Raw genomic sequence first — 15,749 nt, 5'->3', positions numbered from 1 at the left:
TTTCACCAACAATTAAATTTTCGGGGCGTTCTATCCGAACGACAAGCGGCTTGAGCGGCTTCATTCCACCAGTGACATTCCCCTTTTTAAATAGATGCAGTCTGAAACAGAATAGATTGGCAGTTTCGCTAATCTACCATGTCAGACGAAGAACCGTGAATAGGTAACTCCTTTACAATCGGTTCGTCATAGAATAAGGCGGAGCAGAGCTTATTCGGTCAAGTACTTGTATTGCTGCTTCCGAACGGAACCGAATCAATAGGATGAAGCAGGAAAACCAGTTGTGGTGGTTTCAATCGGCAATTGATAGTGAGTACTTGGGATGGGGTTTAAAACCTTTGCCGGCTTACATATGCAACTGTTTTATGGTTTTAGGGTTTAGTTTTAAGGTTATAAAGAATATAGAAAAAAAAAAAATATAATATAAAACACAAAAAAAATTGACCATTTGACCAAAAGCCATTAGAATTATGTATTACAGTTTACCTAACAATGTCCGCATATGTTAGTTGTAAGTAATGTTTAATTAGGCTAGTTTTATGAATTTTTGTCTAGCTTTAAGAAAGTTTTAAGAAAATTATTAATAATTTAAAAAAAGTGCGTTCGACTGTCACGCCAGAGGTCTTGAATTCAAACCCTGTCTGTCTGGCAAATCATTCAAAAGTAATTCTTATCATGAAAAGTGCATTTTCAAATTAGCAGTTCGGAATCAGCTTAAAACTGTAGGTCCCCACCGTTCCTGACAAAATTACTCGCACACAGGTATTTTGTTTCTCTCAATTGTTAAAGGTAATGAAACAACTCGAGGTAACTTTGATTCAAGTTTTTGGGTTCTTTTACATCTTTTCTCATTATTTTGAATATCTATAGATTTTATATTTAATTTTAAGTTTTCGTTAAAATAAATTGAACCAAAATGGAAATACATTTTTCCTTCGGGTTTTATTTTTTCTCTCATTGTAAGAGTTATCGTAAATTAAATTTCCTTCCTTGAAACATTGAAATTTTTCTAAAAAATAAATTGAAATGTCGTTGGATTAGACTGTTCAAAGAAAATTAATTTTGAGGGATAATCCATGTATGAACAGCATTTTTTCGAGGAAAAGTTATTTTTCGCTGGGAATTAAAGTCCTTTGGGGTCAATTTTTGTTTACAAAAAAGTACAGCACAATAATTCAATTCATCACTGTCGGAGTTGGATAATACTTGAGTGGATTTCTATACATATTTTTTAAGAAAGGTAAAAATAATAAAAAGAAAAATTCGTTGATACAGAAAACTGAATTCTGAAAATCGAAGAAGTCGAATATAATGTGAATGTTACTTTTTATTATGCAAAGAATTACACAAGAACAACTTTTAGAAATCGCAAAGGGATCTTAACTTCTTTTTATTCCGTAAGAAGGCAGTGTTTGGTTCATAAACGTAAGACCGGGTATGCTCGAAAAAGTGGCTTAAACTTTTACCGACAGAATGGTGTTCATCCAACTACAAAGCAATATTGCAGAAATTACTTTGTAACAAAAAATGTCATTTGTAATCTTACAAATCCCAAATGATAATGGTTTCATTGAATTTATTGTTCTATTTAAAAAACGATTCTCAAGAAATGACTATAAAGAAAAACGGTTATAAAACTATGGTTTAGTTAGCAAAGAAATTTGTTTGGATCAACAAATTTGTTCCAACTGACCTCGACTAAGTAAAGCCAACTACATGTGGTTCATTTATTTCAATTCACGTTTAATTTTGTGGGTCAAATGAAGTTTTCAAAACTGCTTTTTTCACAATTTTAACGATTTTAAACACGCGTGTTAAATATTAAAAATATAAAACTTCACCTAGGTGCAGTAGGTATGACAGTGAAACATTAACATTGATGTATAAAAGTCGGCACTGGCTTAACTCACATTAACAGTAGCAGCATAAGTCTGATTATTTCACGTTAGTGTCGACTGGAATTGACAAGTCACTCATCTTGTTTCTAACTCCCAGTCTTTCGGAATTAGTGTCCATCAACTATTGGAAAGGAACAAACACCATACAAAAATGGTTAAAAGATGCTAACCAAGAGAGCATGGTTTTCAAGAACCTTTACATTCTTCTTCAATTTCGTATTTAAAATAACTTAAAGTTTCTAAAAACAATGATAATTCTAGAGCTATAAAATATTCGTTCAAAGTATTTTTATATTATTTTGACCGAATTTTGAGCTTCACCTGAGCGAAATATCAATTTAAATTAGGAATAAGTGTTGGACCACAGATTCTAGATATTGAGAAACCAATTCGAATAAATTACGACAAGATCAAAAAGAGACATTTATTTCCAATTTTTCCGATGAAACTAACAGTTGGAGTCAAATATCTTTAACTTCACATAGAAAGTAATTGTAATCGGTCCGATTTGTCAAATTAAAAATGTTTACATTTCTCTACGTTTCAAAGTCAATAGAATCTAAATAAAAGACTTTTAGAGAGAGGTTTGTGCGTGAGTGTATACGTACGTTCGGGAAGCATTTTTCGTCGTCCATATCTCAAGAACCTGTAGAGTTCGACTTCAAACAAATTTTGTTTTTAAGAAAAACATCGGTTAAAATTTTGAAAAAAGCCAAATTGACAGTTTTTGATGAAAAATAAAAAACCTAAAAAACATTACTACAACTTGTTAAAAATTGCGTTAATATATTGGCTTCAAACTAATTTCTTTTTACAGAAAATATTGTTTTTGACATTTAGTACAATTTTTATAAAAATCCAACAAGGAATTTTTCATAAGAATTGAAATCGCAAAACTGATAAAAATTTGGTGTTCGTTTCGAGATTTCTCGAGAATAAATGAAGGTATTAACTTCAAAATAATTTTCTTGGAAAACATGAAATAAGAACTTTCTAGAAATGCTTAAACAGAATTTGAAATCAAACTATTTCATCATATGCAAAATATTGTTGGTAATTTTTAGTTCAACATTTACAAAAATTAAACTGAATTTTTTAAAGAAACACGAAAACCTATAAAATCAACAACTCATTGATAAGAAATGGGTTTAGACTCAAGCATTAAGAGAATAATAAAAAATATTGACTTAAAATTATTTATCTTATTATTATTTAAGTTTTAAGTAAGACGGGAAAGGAAGTGTCGGATCCTAGTTTTTTTTTTTTGTTTAAAGTCATAAAAGGACTGGTTAAAGTAGCCTCAAAAACACAAAACAGTTTGTTTTCATGAAATCAAATACAAAATGTCAACGGTTTATTAAAAAAAACATGGAATGTGAACAATGCTCAAAATGATTATAAAGGAAAAATAAAGTTTTCAAACATTAATTTTGATTGAACGAAAACATTTAATTTGTGGTGAAAAATCAGGGTTCAAGCTTCGATAACTGCAAACACTTAAAAATTCAAATACAGACTTACTCAACCTATTCTTAGCCATATAAGATCTTTAAACTTCACTATTTACACCAAAAAATAACCCAGAACGGTCACACTAATTTGAAAATCCATTTGCGTGCATAGTCAATATATCTATCTATCTTTCTATCTTTTCATCCTCAATGATGGTCCACGACAAAAATATTTAAGAACGGATGTTGAATTGAAAAGTGTGTGCGGGCTATAGTGGGGGTCCGGGTGTAGATAAATTTCGTATCTTTTTATATATACTTCCTGTGTGTTGTTAGTCCTTTTCATGCAAATATAATGCATCTGGCGAATTTTTATGCGTGTGTGTGTGTGTTTCTTAGATTGAGAGTTAGTGTGAGTAGTAGAGTGAGTGTTGTGATGTGATGTCCAAACAAGTGTATATCCTTTCCTGCCAATTGGGAAATTTATTTTCCTGGGAAAATTGTATATTTTGTCCTTGTATCTATCTATGTTTATGTTTAGGTATATTTTTATTTTCTTTATGTGATGTGTATCTGTTTGTGTTTTACATATTTACGAAAAAAAGGAAAAAATCAAATGTAAAAGAAAAACAAAACTTTTTCCTTTGAATTTGTTGAAACATTCCAATATCTGAATGGACTCGTCTTTATCATCATCATCATCATCCTCATCGTAGTCGTCATAATCATCATCTAATCCACAAAAGGACCAAGTTGAATTTGGTAAGTAGGTATAGGATTTTTCTATATCCTCTCAAAATTAAATTTTCAAATTTTCAAATTTTGTTCCAAGTCAAACCAACCAAACAGAAAATTTTTTTTATATTATCATGTGCGGTAGTTTCGAAGCACGAAAGTTGCTGTTTTTACATAAGTTTTTGAGTTAACCTCCCTCTTTTTTTTAAAGAATTCCAATTGCACTTAATATTTTATTCCAAGCAAACCAAATTTGCATAGTTTCGATAAAACAAAAATAAAAAAATACAAAACAAAAAAGAAATATTATGAATAAACGAATACCGTTCTAGCCGGAAACTTAGTCGGTCGTTTAAATTTAATTGAATCAACAACAAACAATACGACAGAATAGAAAAATTATTTCAAAACAAATATAAACGTCAGTGTATACGTATTTATATAGAAATATAAAACAAAATCATTTCGGAAAAAGCAAACAAAAATTTTAGTTTTTTTTCTTTTTTAATGAGCGCAAAAACAAACGTATCTTCCCAACAAATGTTAAATTATGACTGGACTTGGTTGACGCAACCATTGATAAAGTATCGCGAAACACCTTCGCTCGATATTCGAGATACTAGATACAAGATTGTGTGTGGCAGTGGAATGGTGGAAGCACTTGCCTCATACCGCCAACGAATGTGACTTGTGGTAGGGGAACAATAAAAGTCTGATATAATTAAAGGTACTTTTGTCAAGTGTTTTGCTTTCTTTAATTTTTCATTTTCATTATTTGTATGTCTTTTTATGGAGTCTCATTCTCAGTATCTTCTCTTTTATTTATTCATCACATTTCATCACATTTTGTTGTGTTTCTCAACTTCTATGTACGTAATGTACTTATACTCGTACAACGTATCTAGGTACTGGTATTATGTTTATTTTTTTCAAAATGTTGGTTTTATTGAAAAAAGCTTTCGTCTAGCAGGGGATATTTTAAGTATGGTTGTTTAACACTTTATGCCTATAATGATACTCTCACACCTCGCTTCATTTGCTGTGGGAGAATTTTTGGGTTAGTTTGGGGAAAATTATAAATAGAAAAATCGAAAGGGGTGGAAGTACACTTGTGGCGGAAAGTATTGTGTCGCTTTTTTTTAGCTTTTTCAAAAAAGAAAGAATATATTCTAAGGATAGAAAATTACAAACCTGTTCTATCAGATAACAATAGGTATTTCGATTTAAGTGAATTTAAATTTTTACTTAAATTTTCTGCCTTTCGAATATCAATTTTATTATAAATGTTCTGTATTCAAAGTTTTGGAAGAATCCGTCTTAAATGATTTTATAGTTTATTCTTACAACAAAGTTAAATTATTAATGATTCGTAAAATTAAATGTTTCCACGAATATAATTTTCAAACATTTGTATTTGTTTTGTTCTTTTACGATTTTCCAAAAAGTCGAAAAAAAGAACACTATTTGCACTTAAAACATTAAAAAATCTAAATTGTCAGTGAAGTTTGTTAAGAAAAATATTTGCTTACATTTTTGTCAATCAATGAATTAAAAATTAGTAAAATGTATTTTAAAATGTTTGTGCTAAAATATAATGAAAAACTTAACTTATGGCAACAAAACAAGCTGGGGATCTATTTATCACACCGCCTCACGGGCTTCTTTAGACTTTTCGGGGCCCTGGGCCCAAAAGGACTTCGTACTATTTTTCGTTCTATTAAGTCTTTATAATTAGCACCTGGATTCTGAATTTTGGCACACGCTTCAAATTTCTTAAAATTCTCCCTTAGATCATTTATAGAAGAACATAGTGAACAAAGCAAATTGGCAGCAACGTCAATCGTTATTGTTTCTGTTTGAAGGTTTTTGCCGGTTTTATGAATTCTTTCTAATATTGTGCTCCAAATTTCTGTTGAAATGAGGAACTCCAGTTTTTAAATTTTCTTAGACAAGGCTTCAGTTATTTGCTTTTAACCATGATCATGCATCATCTCGTGCAGACCATCTTTTAAGAACTCTATGTGAACCTTAACATTCATTCAATTTAGTCCAGCGATGCATAGAAGCAGAAAAAAAGTTGTATATTTTTTGAACCACTTGAAAGAAACTTGTTACCTCCAGTTCATAACCAGCCGCATGAAAGCCTACTAAATTACGAGAATGTGCTGCACAAGGTACAAAGGTAACGTATTCACACTTCTCCTTTAATCTTGATTGCAAACCAGAATATTTTCCCGACATATTAGACGAATTATCATAGCTTGTCCTCTACACTCCTCTATTGAATTATCATGATTTCCCGAAATGTCAAGATTGTGTCAGCCAAATATTCAGATTTATGCTCTTCAATAGGTATACATTTTAAGAACCTTACGATGGGAAAACAATTTTTAATATAACGGATTAGAAAAGTCAGTATAACGGATATGAGAAAGGTCGTGTGTACTGTCAACACTTGTAGAGTAGAACGAAAGCAGAGTTGTTAAAATAATGTTGACAGCGTGTGCAGGTGTATGATTAAGGATGAATGTTGTTAGAAGTTTAAGACGCCACAGTACCGGCTGACATACCTCCGAGTTCTAATAACGACGTTTACAACAAATTAAATGACTGCATAGAAAATATCGATGTTCTTTTAGAAATAGAAGATGAAGTTTTAATCGTAGGTTGCCTACCATACCTGAATTGGGCTAAAATGAATAACGATGCCAACAGTACTTACTCCTCTTTTAAAGGAAATGTTCCTCACTTAAATTCAATTAATTTTAAAATAAACAAAGATACAGTTGCGCAGCGTATCATGAAATTGGATGAGTGTTTAAGTCCAGGCCCTGATAGTGTACCATCCTCCATCTTAAAAAAGATGTGTTGCTTATTTATCATATATACATGTTTATTATGTGTTTAGTTAAAGAGTTCGCTTTTCCTTATATCTGAAAAAGTGCATTCATTATACCTGTGCACAAGAAAGGTGCTTAAAATGAAGAAATGAACTACAGATCTATAGCTAAATTATCTGTGATACCGTAACTGTTCAAGTCTATTGAATGTAATGTTCTTTCATTTCATTAAACTTAAATCATATGTTATAATCGTTAAAAAGAAATCTATAATTAGTAATTTAATCAACTTTACAGCCTTATGTTTAATGTTTTTGGAAAACTTGGATAAGTCGATTGTATATTTATTGATTTTAGTAAAGCCTTTGACAAGTTATGTAACAGAACATTAGTCTTAAAAATAAACAATCAAGGTTTTAACATCAACTTTTATAAATTTATAGTATTGTATTTCGTAATGAGTATTCGGATCAATTTGTTGTAAGTTCTGGAGTCTCACAGAGAAGCCATTTAGGTCCAATTTTATTTATTTTATTTACAGGGTCCGGCAAAAAAACCTCCCGTATTTTTAGACGTTTATATATAGAGCTATTTATAGATAAAATGGTATTCCGGGTATAGATAGATAGAGGTCTACGTGCCGTCTTTAGTTATCATAATGGCGTGGCATGGTGAGCATCGCTCATTTGTCCGTCATGGTGGTTCTGCGGTTAGTAATCGTAGAGCATTTGACACTCGATTTCAACTTGGACGACATGATCCTGTTCCGGATAGAAAAAAATTCAAGTTTAGTTATCAAACTTAACAGCAACAGCAAGCAATAACGCCGGATAATGTGGCACGTGTAAGTAAGTCTATCCAGCAATCTCCGAGGCGTTCATCACTTAAACATGCAGCTGCCATTGGATTGTCTGATAGGAGTGTAAGACAAATTTTGCACACACATCTTCATATGCATCCCTACAAAATGATGATTGCACAAGAATTAAGTGAGAGAGATTTTCAAACTCGCAGAGCTGTTTGTGAAGACATTCTTCAAAACATTCCCGTTGGTGCTGTTTTAATTTCGTCTGACGAGTCCCATTTCCATTTATCGGGTACTGTAAATAAACACAATTTCCGATACTGGGCAACAGAAAACCCTCAAGAAATTCATTAACGACCACTATACAGCCCTTATGTGACAGTTTGGTGTGCTGTTGCTGAATTTGGTGTGTTAGGTCCATATTTTTTCAAAAAAAGTTACAGTGAATGCCAATCGCTACTGTCACATGATTGAGACCATCCTCCAACCAAACTTAAATCAGTCAACTAAGAACTACAAAGAAGTCTGGTTCCAACAAGATGGAGCCACAGCACACACTTCACGGCGTTTACTAAGCATTTCTAGAGAGATTTCACTCAGTAAGTGACAGCCATAAATGACTCGGTTTTGATCATACAAAATTCGGTCGACCTTATTTACGCTGACGGTATTAAATCAAAAATATAAAATAAACTTCTGACTGTTTACATTTGCAAAGAGACTTGTAAGTTTGTAGGGAATGGTGATGGTCTTAAATGTTGACAACTGTAAGATTATAAGTTTTACACAATGTTTCTGTGTTTTCTGATTAAGGTGTTATTGTTGGATCCAAGTTTACTTTTAATTATCAGTTAAACAACATAGTTAAGAAAACTAAAAGGATTCAAGGATTTATAAATAGATTCGCTCGCGATTTTCATGACTCTTAAGATCTAAATCTTCTTGTTTTCATTTGTAAGACTTAAATTTGAATATTAGTTGTATATTGGTCACCTAACTACGTCGCCATTCATACATCAAGACTTGAAGCAGTTCAGAAAAAATATATGCGTATTTGCCTCTGTTTTCTTCAATAATTACATATGAACACTTAAAGGCTCGGTTAAGTAAACCTTCCAACACTCAACAGTCATAGAAAGTATTTGGAATTTTGTTTTATAGTTGGGTCAATATTATCTCAATAAGTTCTTAGTCAGTCAAATTTTTAGTAGTTTTAGTCCTAAAAGTATAAGATTAAAAAAACTTAAATAGACGTAAAAATCCATATAAAAATGAATTACAGTTCGTTACTCTCGCTAAAACTCGAGAACGGCTGGACCGATTTGGCTAATTTTGGTCTCGAATTATTTTTGTAAGTCCAGAGAAGGTTTAAGCAATGAATAAATATTTAAATTCTTGGAGTATGCGTTGAGCCAGCAGTTGCAACGAGAACAAAATTACGACATTGTAGCATTGGTCGAAAAAGTTCATAAAAATGTTTCACAGTTTAATCAACAACAAAGAATTGCGTACATCATTTTGATAGAAGTTGTAAACAGTAGATCTGGTTGATTTTATGTTCATGCTGCTCCCAGAGGAGCCGGAAAAACGTTTTTAATTTCATTACTTTGTAGCTCTAGCTTTGGTTTCATTTGGCTGTGGATTTTGCTATAAGTTGAGCGAACTACACATTCTACCATGAAATTTTCTATTATACACGCAAATCAACGAAATGGAAGCGGGGAGAAATAATGTATTTTAAAATACTGTATGGTAAACATTCTGTATGATATTGTATGCTAATTTAAAAAAGTGTATTTCAAAATGCTGTAGACTCAAAATACTTTATCTCATAATACTTTATCTTCAAATTCTTTATCTCAAAAAGATGTAATGAGGTAAACATTTACAAGCTTTAAAACATAAACATTTTGTGTTTCAGTATTTTGCTCACACAATATTTTGTACTTAAAATATTTTTAATGACAGTATTTTGAAATAAATTATTTTAAATACAGTATTATTATCATTACAATATTTTGATTTCAACCCTAACGCAACATTAATTTGCAACGAAGCGCCTAAAATAGCGCAATAGACTGTTATAAGGTGAATTTCGCAATATTCTTCCATTGATTCCCCATTCAAATGTTACAGATGAATTAAACTCATGCCTAAAGTCATCATACAAGTATTTGTTTCAGTTAGTAAGGACACTCTCATTTATAACTAACATGCGAGTATTTTTGCAGAAGATGAATCTGCAAGTGTCTTTGCCGAGCAGTTTTAAGTCGTTCGACATTTTTAAGTCGCCTCGACCGGAGTCCTCCCATTCTATCACATCCCAGACTAAAAAGAGGAGCTTGTACAGCGTGTTTTTCGAAATATGGTGCAGAACAATTCAATACAAGTTATTTTTGGATTACTGGAACACAAGACTAAATCTTTCTTATTGTTGATTTCACCGATCATTCAAGGGCTAACACACATCATCAAAAATAACACGATTGTCTAATCTTTTTTTTTCATTAATATACTATTATTTTCAACTCGTACAACTCTCATTACCTAATGCAGATTTAATATTTGTCTGGAATAAATTAAATTCCAAATGACAAAAACTCATATTTATTTTCCACATTATCAACTTTCGCTTACCACTGTTTAGGTATTTCTTTCTTAATTATAATTAAATGATGAACCTCATTATATCGATAATTGAAGCATTAACATGCCTAAAGAGAACCCTTGCGCAGCTCTGCTCGACTCTGCGACTTTACAACTTTCCTTATCAACATATAAAGTGGAAAGCGATAAGAGCGATTAATGCCTATCATTAGGTAAAACGCAAAAGATATACAGCTCGCAGAAGTATTCGTAGGTAGGTACGAGTATGGAGTATAGCTTTTAGGCGTGAACTTTTTGTTGGAAACAGGTGGTTAGCACAGGTGTATGATGTGAAAAGACCCACTCACCTACTGTGAATCGTGCATCGCTGCCGTATAATTTCATGAGCATCGCAGTATCGTCGTCATGTCTCTGAATTGTATATAGATACTTTTTTCATAATCATGAATGTAGTCCATGTTTTTCCCAGGGTCGTAGGCATAAAAGTTATTGGGAGGGGATTATAGAATAAGGTTCTCGAAGACAGTGCAGCTCATGGCAACTGGATAACTTTTGAGACATCATCTTTTTTGTAATATTAACTTAGGCGATTGTTCAATACCATCTATAGCCCCTTGACTACGCCTTTGACATTAGGGAAGAGTCTAGATTCTGTAGTCAGCACTCGCACGAAAAATTGTCGAACAGGGACAAATATTGATAAATTGATTATATACGTTTTTGTTCTGTTCCCTCAATAGGTACGTGGTAGTTTCGGGGGATGTGTGGATTCGTGGATCTATGGATGCATGGATGTGTTTTTTTTTTTTTTGGGTGGCAGACTCTCTTGGCAGACGCAACACTCTCCCAACCCCATCACTGCAAAACACACATCACGTTCGCAGAAGCTTAATGCTTCCACCTGTACGTGAGAGGCATAGTAAAAAAAGGTCGATGATTTCCTAAGAGTAATTATAATGTGCACAACAAGTAGAAGTTGGAGCTGAAGCTGAAGCACTGTAGTGGCATCAGTAGGCTTGGCAGTGGCACAAAGTCAGATATACTCCGAGAGATGGAGAGAGAATATATATGTGCGGTCGTGGTGTAGTCACAAGCCCAGAGTCATCAGAGTCGGAAAATGTTGAAGAATGTGACCTAATTTATGCATATCGCATGTGTCGAGCCTCGTAGGTATCTGATTGCTAGTAATTGGAGCAAAAATTTCATCTTCAGTTACACACAGGGATGTACGAGAGATGGGATAGCTCAATCGATCATTAGATGCGTGTATAGTCCGTGTATAGAATCCGTATAGAATCCCCGAAGTCGTTGTCGTTGTCGTTGTCAACTATCGTCATCGTTTGGTGTTGTTGTCAAATAAAAGAGATGATGCTTCAGCAAAAGGTGTGGTTCATTGAAAAGGCTTCATTAATAGACAGAAACACACAACAAAACAGATTAAGAAGGAGGGAGGGGGCGAATATGTATGAATTTGATATCATCCCAACTAAACTTATATTCGCAAAGGTATAGTATGTGATGCATCACAAGGAATATGCGTTCGATTGGATTGCAAGCAAAATGAAAGGATGCCGATGATGCGCCGCTCTTTGTGCATTAGAGCATAATTAAAATAAACAGAAATAAGTTGGAAAGTAAACATCTTATACTCGTACTAGAATATAGTCTGAGCATCTGGAGTTGAAAGGCTTTGAAAATGGGAAAGAAATTTGTCTCAAGTGATGATTATAAAAATATAAGATTTTCCATTGTATTGAACTTACAATAAGGTTTGGAGTAATTATCATTGCAAAGTGGGTGATACCTCTAAGCAGAGAGCAAGCTCGATATTTGGTGTCATAACTGAGGAATTATCTAATAGGAAAGGCTATATATGTGCATAAACATATTACAAAACTTTATAAAACCGGGACTATTTAGTGCTTCCACTAACGCTTGAACTTGACAATAAAGTCAATGACCTCTCCTTAGCTTTGAATAGATCATTAGAAATTGCTTGTCCACTTATACTCATAAGAGGAAACCACAATGGGTGGCCTCACAGCTTGACTCGCTCAGAGGAGTAGGTAGGAAAAAGAGTTTCCAAGCTAAAGCCACAAGACAAGCCTCTTACTGGGATTCTTACAAGGAATCCCTAGGAATTTATAAGAAGGCACTAAGGTAATCTAAGCGATCTTCCTGGTGATCCTTCGAGGCATCTTTCAACTTATTCAGCCATACCAAGCTGTCTGCAAAATGCAAATGGCTCCTGGACAATTTCAAGTGAAGAATTGCCGAACTTACTGCTGCTACTTTTAACAATCGAACTTCGAACCATTTAAACATGCAATGGCCAAATGGCATAATACCATCTGAACTACAAAAAGCCGAAGGCATACTTGCAACAATCCTTGAGGTAATTTTGAGACGCCGTTTATATATTTTGTATTGGTAGAACCGAAAAAGGGAAAGGACAACTACAACCCGTCAAATCTTGGGTCGATAAGTCTTCTTCCGAGCATCAGCAAAGTTTTCGGGAAGATCATCAGTAGGGCTCTGACTAACTGGGCTGCGGACAAAAATAAAAGTTTGTTGTCAAAAGTGGCAATGTAACTTCTACTACAACATTCACAATTAAAAATGGTCTTCAACAGGGAGCGGTGAATTCGCCGATTCTCTTCAGCCTTTACACCAGCAGTCTTACAAAGGCAATTTCGTACGCCGACGATCTAATTGTGTACAGAACGGCCCGAAAGGTTGAGGTTATTAGAATTCACTTGCAGCGTGATTTCGACTAGATACAGCGTTATTGCGACAAGTGGAAACAGAAAATAAATGTCCAGAAGTCGGAGACAATTCTGTTCCGGACTCTGTTGGCAATGGTCACGAGTGATATCTACGTGCAAGAATTGGTCATCGTTAATCTGCACGGGCAGCCATTAGCGGAAAAAAGTGTTGTGAAGTACTTCGGTATCTGGTTTGATTAATATTTCGGAGCCTTCGCTCTGACGAAACGGCTGTTTTACAGCAGTCGGCTTGACCCCAGAGTGAAGGTAATTTGCTACATGACCCTCATACGGCCGATGATCGTTTATTATTGTCCTGTATGGTTCACACTGCCCTTCTTAATGGAGAAGTTTCGGGTGTTCGAGCAGCAGTGTTTACGATGCTCTACAGGCTTATATCGAACAGCCGAATCTTCTTACGTGCATTACTATTCCAAAGAGGTCTTATACAACGGGGCTCGATCCAACAAAATTGACAATTTCGTGATAAAACTCGTTTGAGGTCACATTGCCAGAGCTTTGTCTTCATTCCACCAGAGGCATTCCTCTTTTTAGACAGATGCGGTCTGATACAGGATAGATTGGCAGTTCCGCTAATCTACCACGTCAGACGTCATATATAGGCGGATAGGCGACTACTCCTGTATAATCGGGACGTCATAGCACAAGGCGGAGCAGAGCTCCTGCGGTTCAGTAGGGCTGTGCCCTAATGGGACCGAACTAAAGCAGGATAACCAGGTTTGGTAAATAAAATTGAATTCAAGTTAAATAGAACTTAGGGAAAAGGAATTAGAATTAAGTTTAACTAAGAGTGTCCGTATCGTCCGTTCGGATTCGGCATATAAACTGTAGGTCCCCTATATTCCTAAAATTACTCGCACACAGATTTGGTTGAGAGTTGTAAGTCAATAGGCCCTGGGTTTCTGCGGACTGTTGCGCCACTAAATTCATTTTATTTTTAGAGTGTCCGTATGGGACAGCAAGTTAGTTCTAAGTTATGGTTAATTAGGCTAGTTTTATGAATTTTTGTCCAGCTTTAAGAAAGGTTTAAGAATGAATTAATAAAAATGGATAGATACAAAAAAATAAAAGAAAAAGTGGTGTTTTGTTCGATCCCAGCCTATGACATCTAAAATTTTTTTTTCACGGGTACTGCCTCATCCAAGGAATTGACAAATTCTCCAAAGGTAATTCTGTCATGAATAGTTCTTTCTCAAATTAGGCGTTCGTATTCGGCTTAAGTACTTGCACACAGGAATTAATGAGAGTTCCAAAGTGATCAAAGTGCTTGCTTCTCCAAGCAAATCGCATATAAGCTCGAAAACCGGGCACTGTGACATGCTGATGGTATTGGAAAGCAAGCCACACGGCTAGTCTTATTCTCAAATGACTTTTACAAACACTGTATAGATGAGAAAGAGGAGGAAACAGCTACTCACCTCCACTGTACAGTGTACATACCATGCTCTAGCTCAAAACACAAGAATTGCCTAGGAGAATTCTTCTATAATGATCTAAACAAGCTCAATCATTTTAACATAATCAGATTCTCACGTTTCTTAAGGGACTCAAACTGGTTTCATTGAGCTTAGAAAAAAGCCTTAAGATACATGTGGTATCACGATTGGCCATTAAACTGCCCTAGCTTGTATCTTACTCCATCACGGACAGCCACTTTAAACTAACCCAGCCTAACCATGTTCAATTGCATTAAGGCACTTTTACTCAAGACCAAATTATACTCGTCCAATAAAAAGATTTACTGGCTAAGATTCAGATCTCCGACCGTCAATAAAGGACATTATTCTATGTATGTCACACAAAAGAAGCATTTTATTGTGTCTCGAAAAATCTACACTTAGCTAGGGCCGCCCAAGGGTATTTTGTATCTAAAATTGCTTAAGAGCTTCAGTTACTGTAAGCGGGGAAAACTTCATTTCAAGTTATAGCAAAACTTCTATGAAATGTATTTTTGATTTTTCCACCATGATTTGTGTTTTTCTCTTTAAAAAAACTCTTAATCGAAAACAATGTGGTACACATGTACATAAACCTTAAATGTTTTTCGTAACTTCCTTCTTAAAGATACCATCACATTCCCCAAACATAGGTATAGGTACATTTTTTTAGTCCTTTACCGAGAAGTTCTTTTTCGTATTTTTATTTAACTTTGTAAAGTTCGATCGTTAATAAAGAAAAAAGAAAAAAACGAAGTTCATTTGAAAAGTTTTCAGCCTAATAATAATAGATTGTGCAATTGTGGATTTTTTCTCGGTCCATTATATTATTTTTCCATTATAATCTTTTTATTTTTTAACTCTAATGGCATATATTATATTCCGTAAAAATATACACTAACATACAAAAAGAAGAATGTGGTGAGATTGTATCCTGTTTTTTTGAAATAGCAATCATCAATTGAAGAAAATTGCTTATACCAAGAAAAGAAAGAAGAGAAAGTTTATGAAGTTTAGTTATGAGGGCTAAGACTTAATCGTAGGGTGGATGGTAGTTAAGGACATGCAGAAGTACATTCCATTTTCTTGTTTGTTTGTTTATTTATTTCTTGGAAAAATTTAACTTTTATTGAAAGAGTTTTGGTTGTGATGTTCTTAGAGACTTATTTAAGTTAAACAGAATCTATGATG

The 15,749-nt window shown here is 33.9% G+C and overlaps 1 protein-coding gene across 16 annotated transcripts in view; it reads right to left on the bottom strand.

Moving 5' to 3' along the window:
• The window catches only part of LOC129953701 (protein lap4), a 448,072-nt gene that overhangs the window by 213,797 nt on the left and 218,526 nt on the right, over positions 1-15,749 (bottom strand). Inside the window, exon 1 of one of the 16 annotated variants that reach the window (XM_056067063.1) lies at positions 4,409-4,555. The exons of the other annotated variants lie outside the window; for them this stretch is intronic. The gene's annotated coding sequence lies outside the window, so the exon portion shown is untranslated. Of the gene's footprint in view, positions 1-4,408; positions 4,556-15,749 lie in introns of those variants that run through there. 16 annotated transcript variants of the gene reach the window in all.

Source organism: Eupeodes corollae, chromosome 1 (genome assembly GCF_945859685.1).
Source record: "Eupeodes corollae chromosome 1, idEupCoro1.1, whole genome shotgun sequence".
NCBI lineage: Eukaryota > Metazoa > Arthropoda > Insecta > Diptera > Syrphidae > Eupeodes > Eupeodes corollae.
This window is presented reverse-complemented; position numbering and strand designations above follow the sequence as displayed.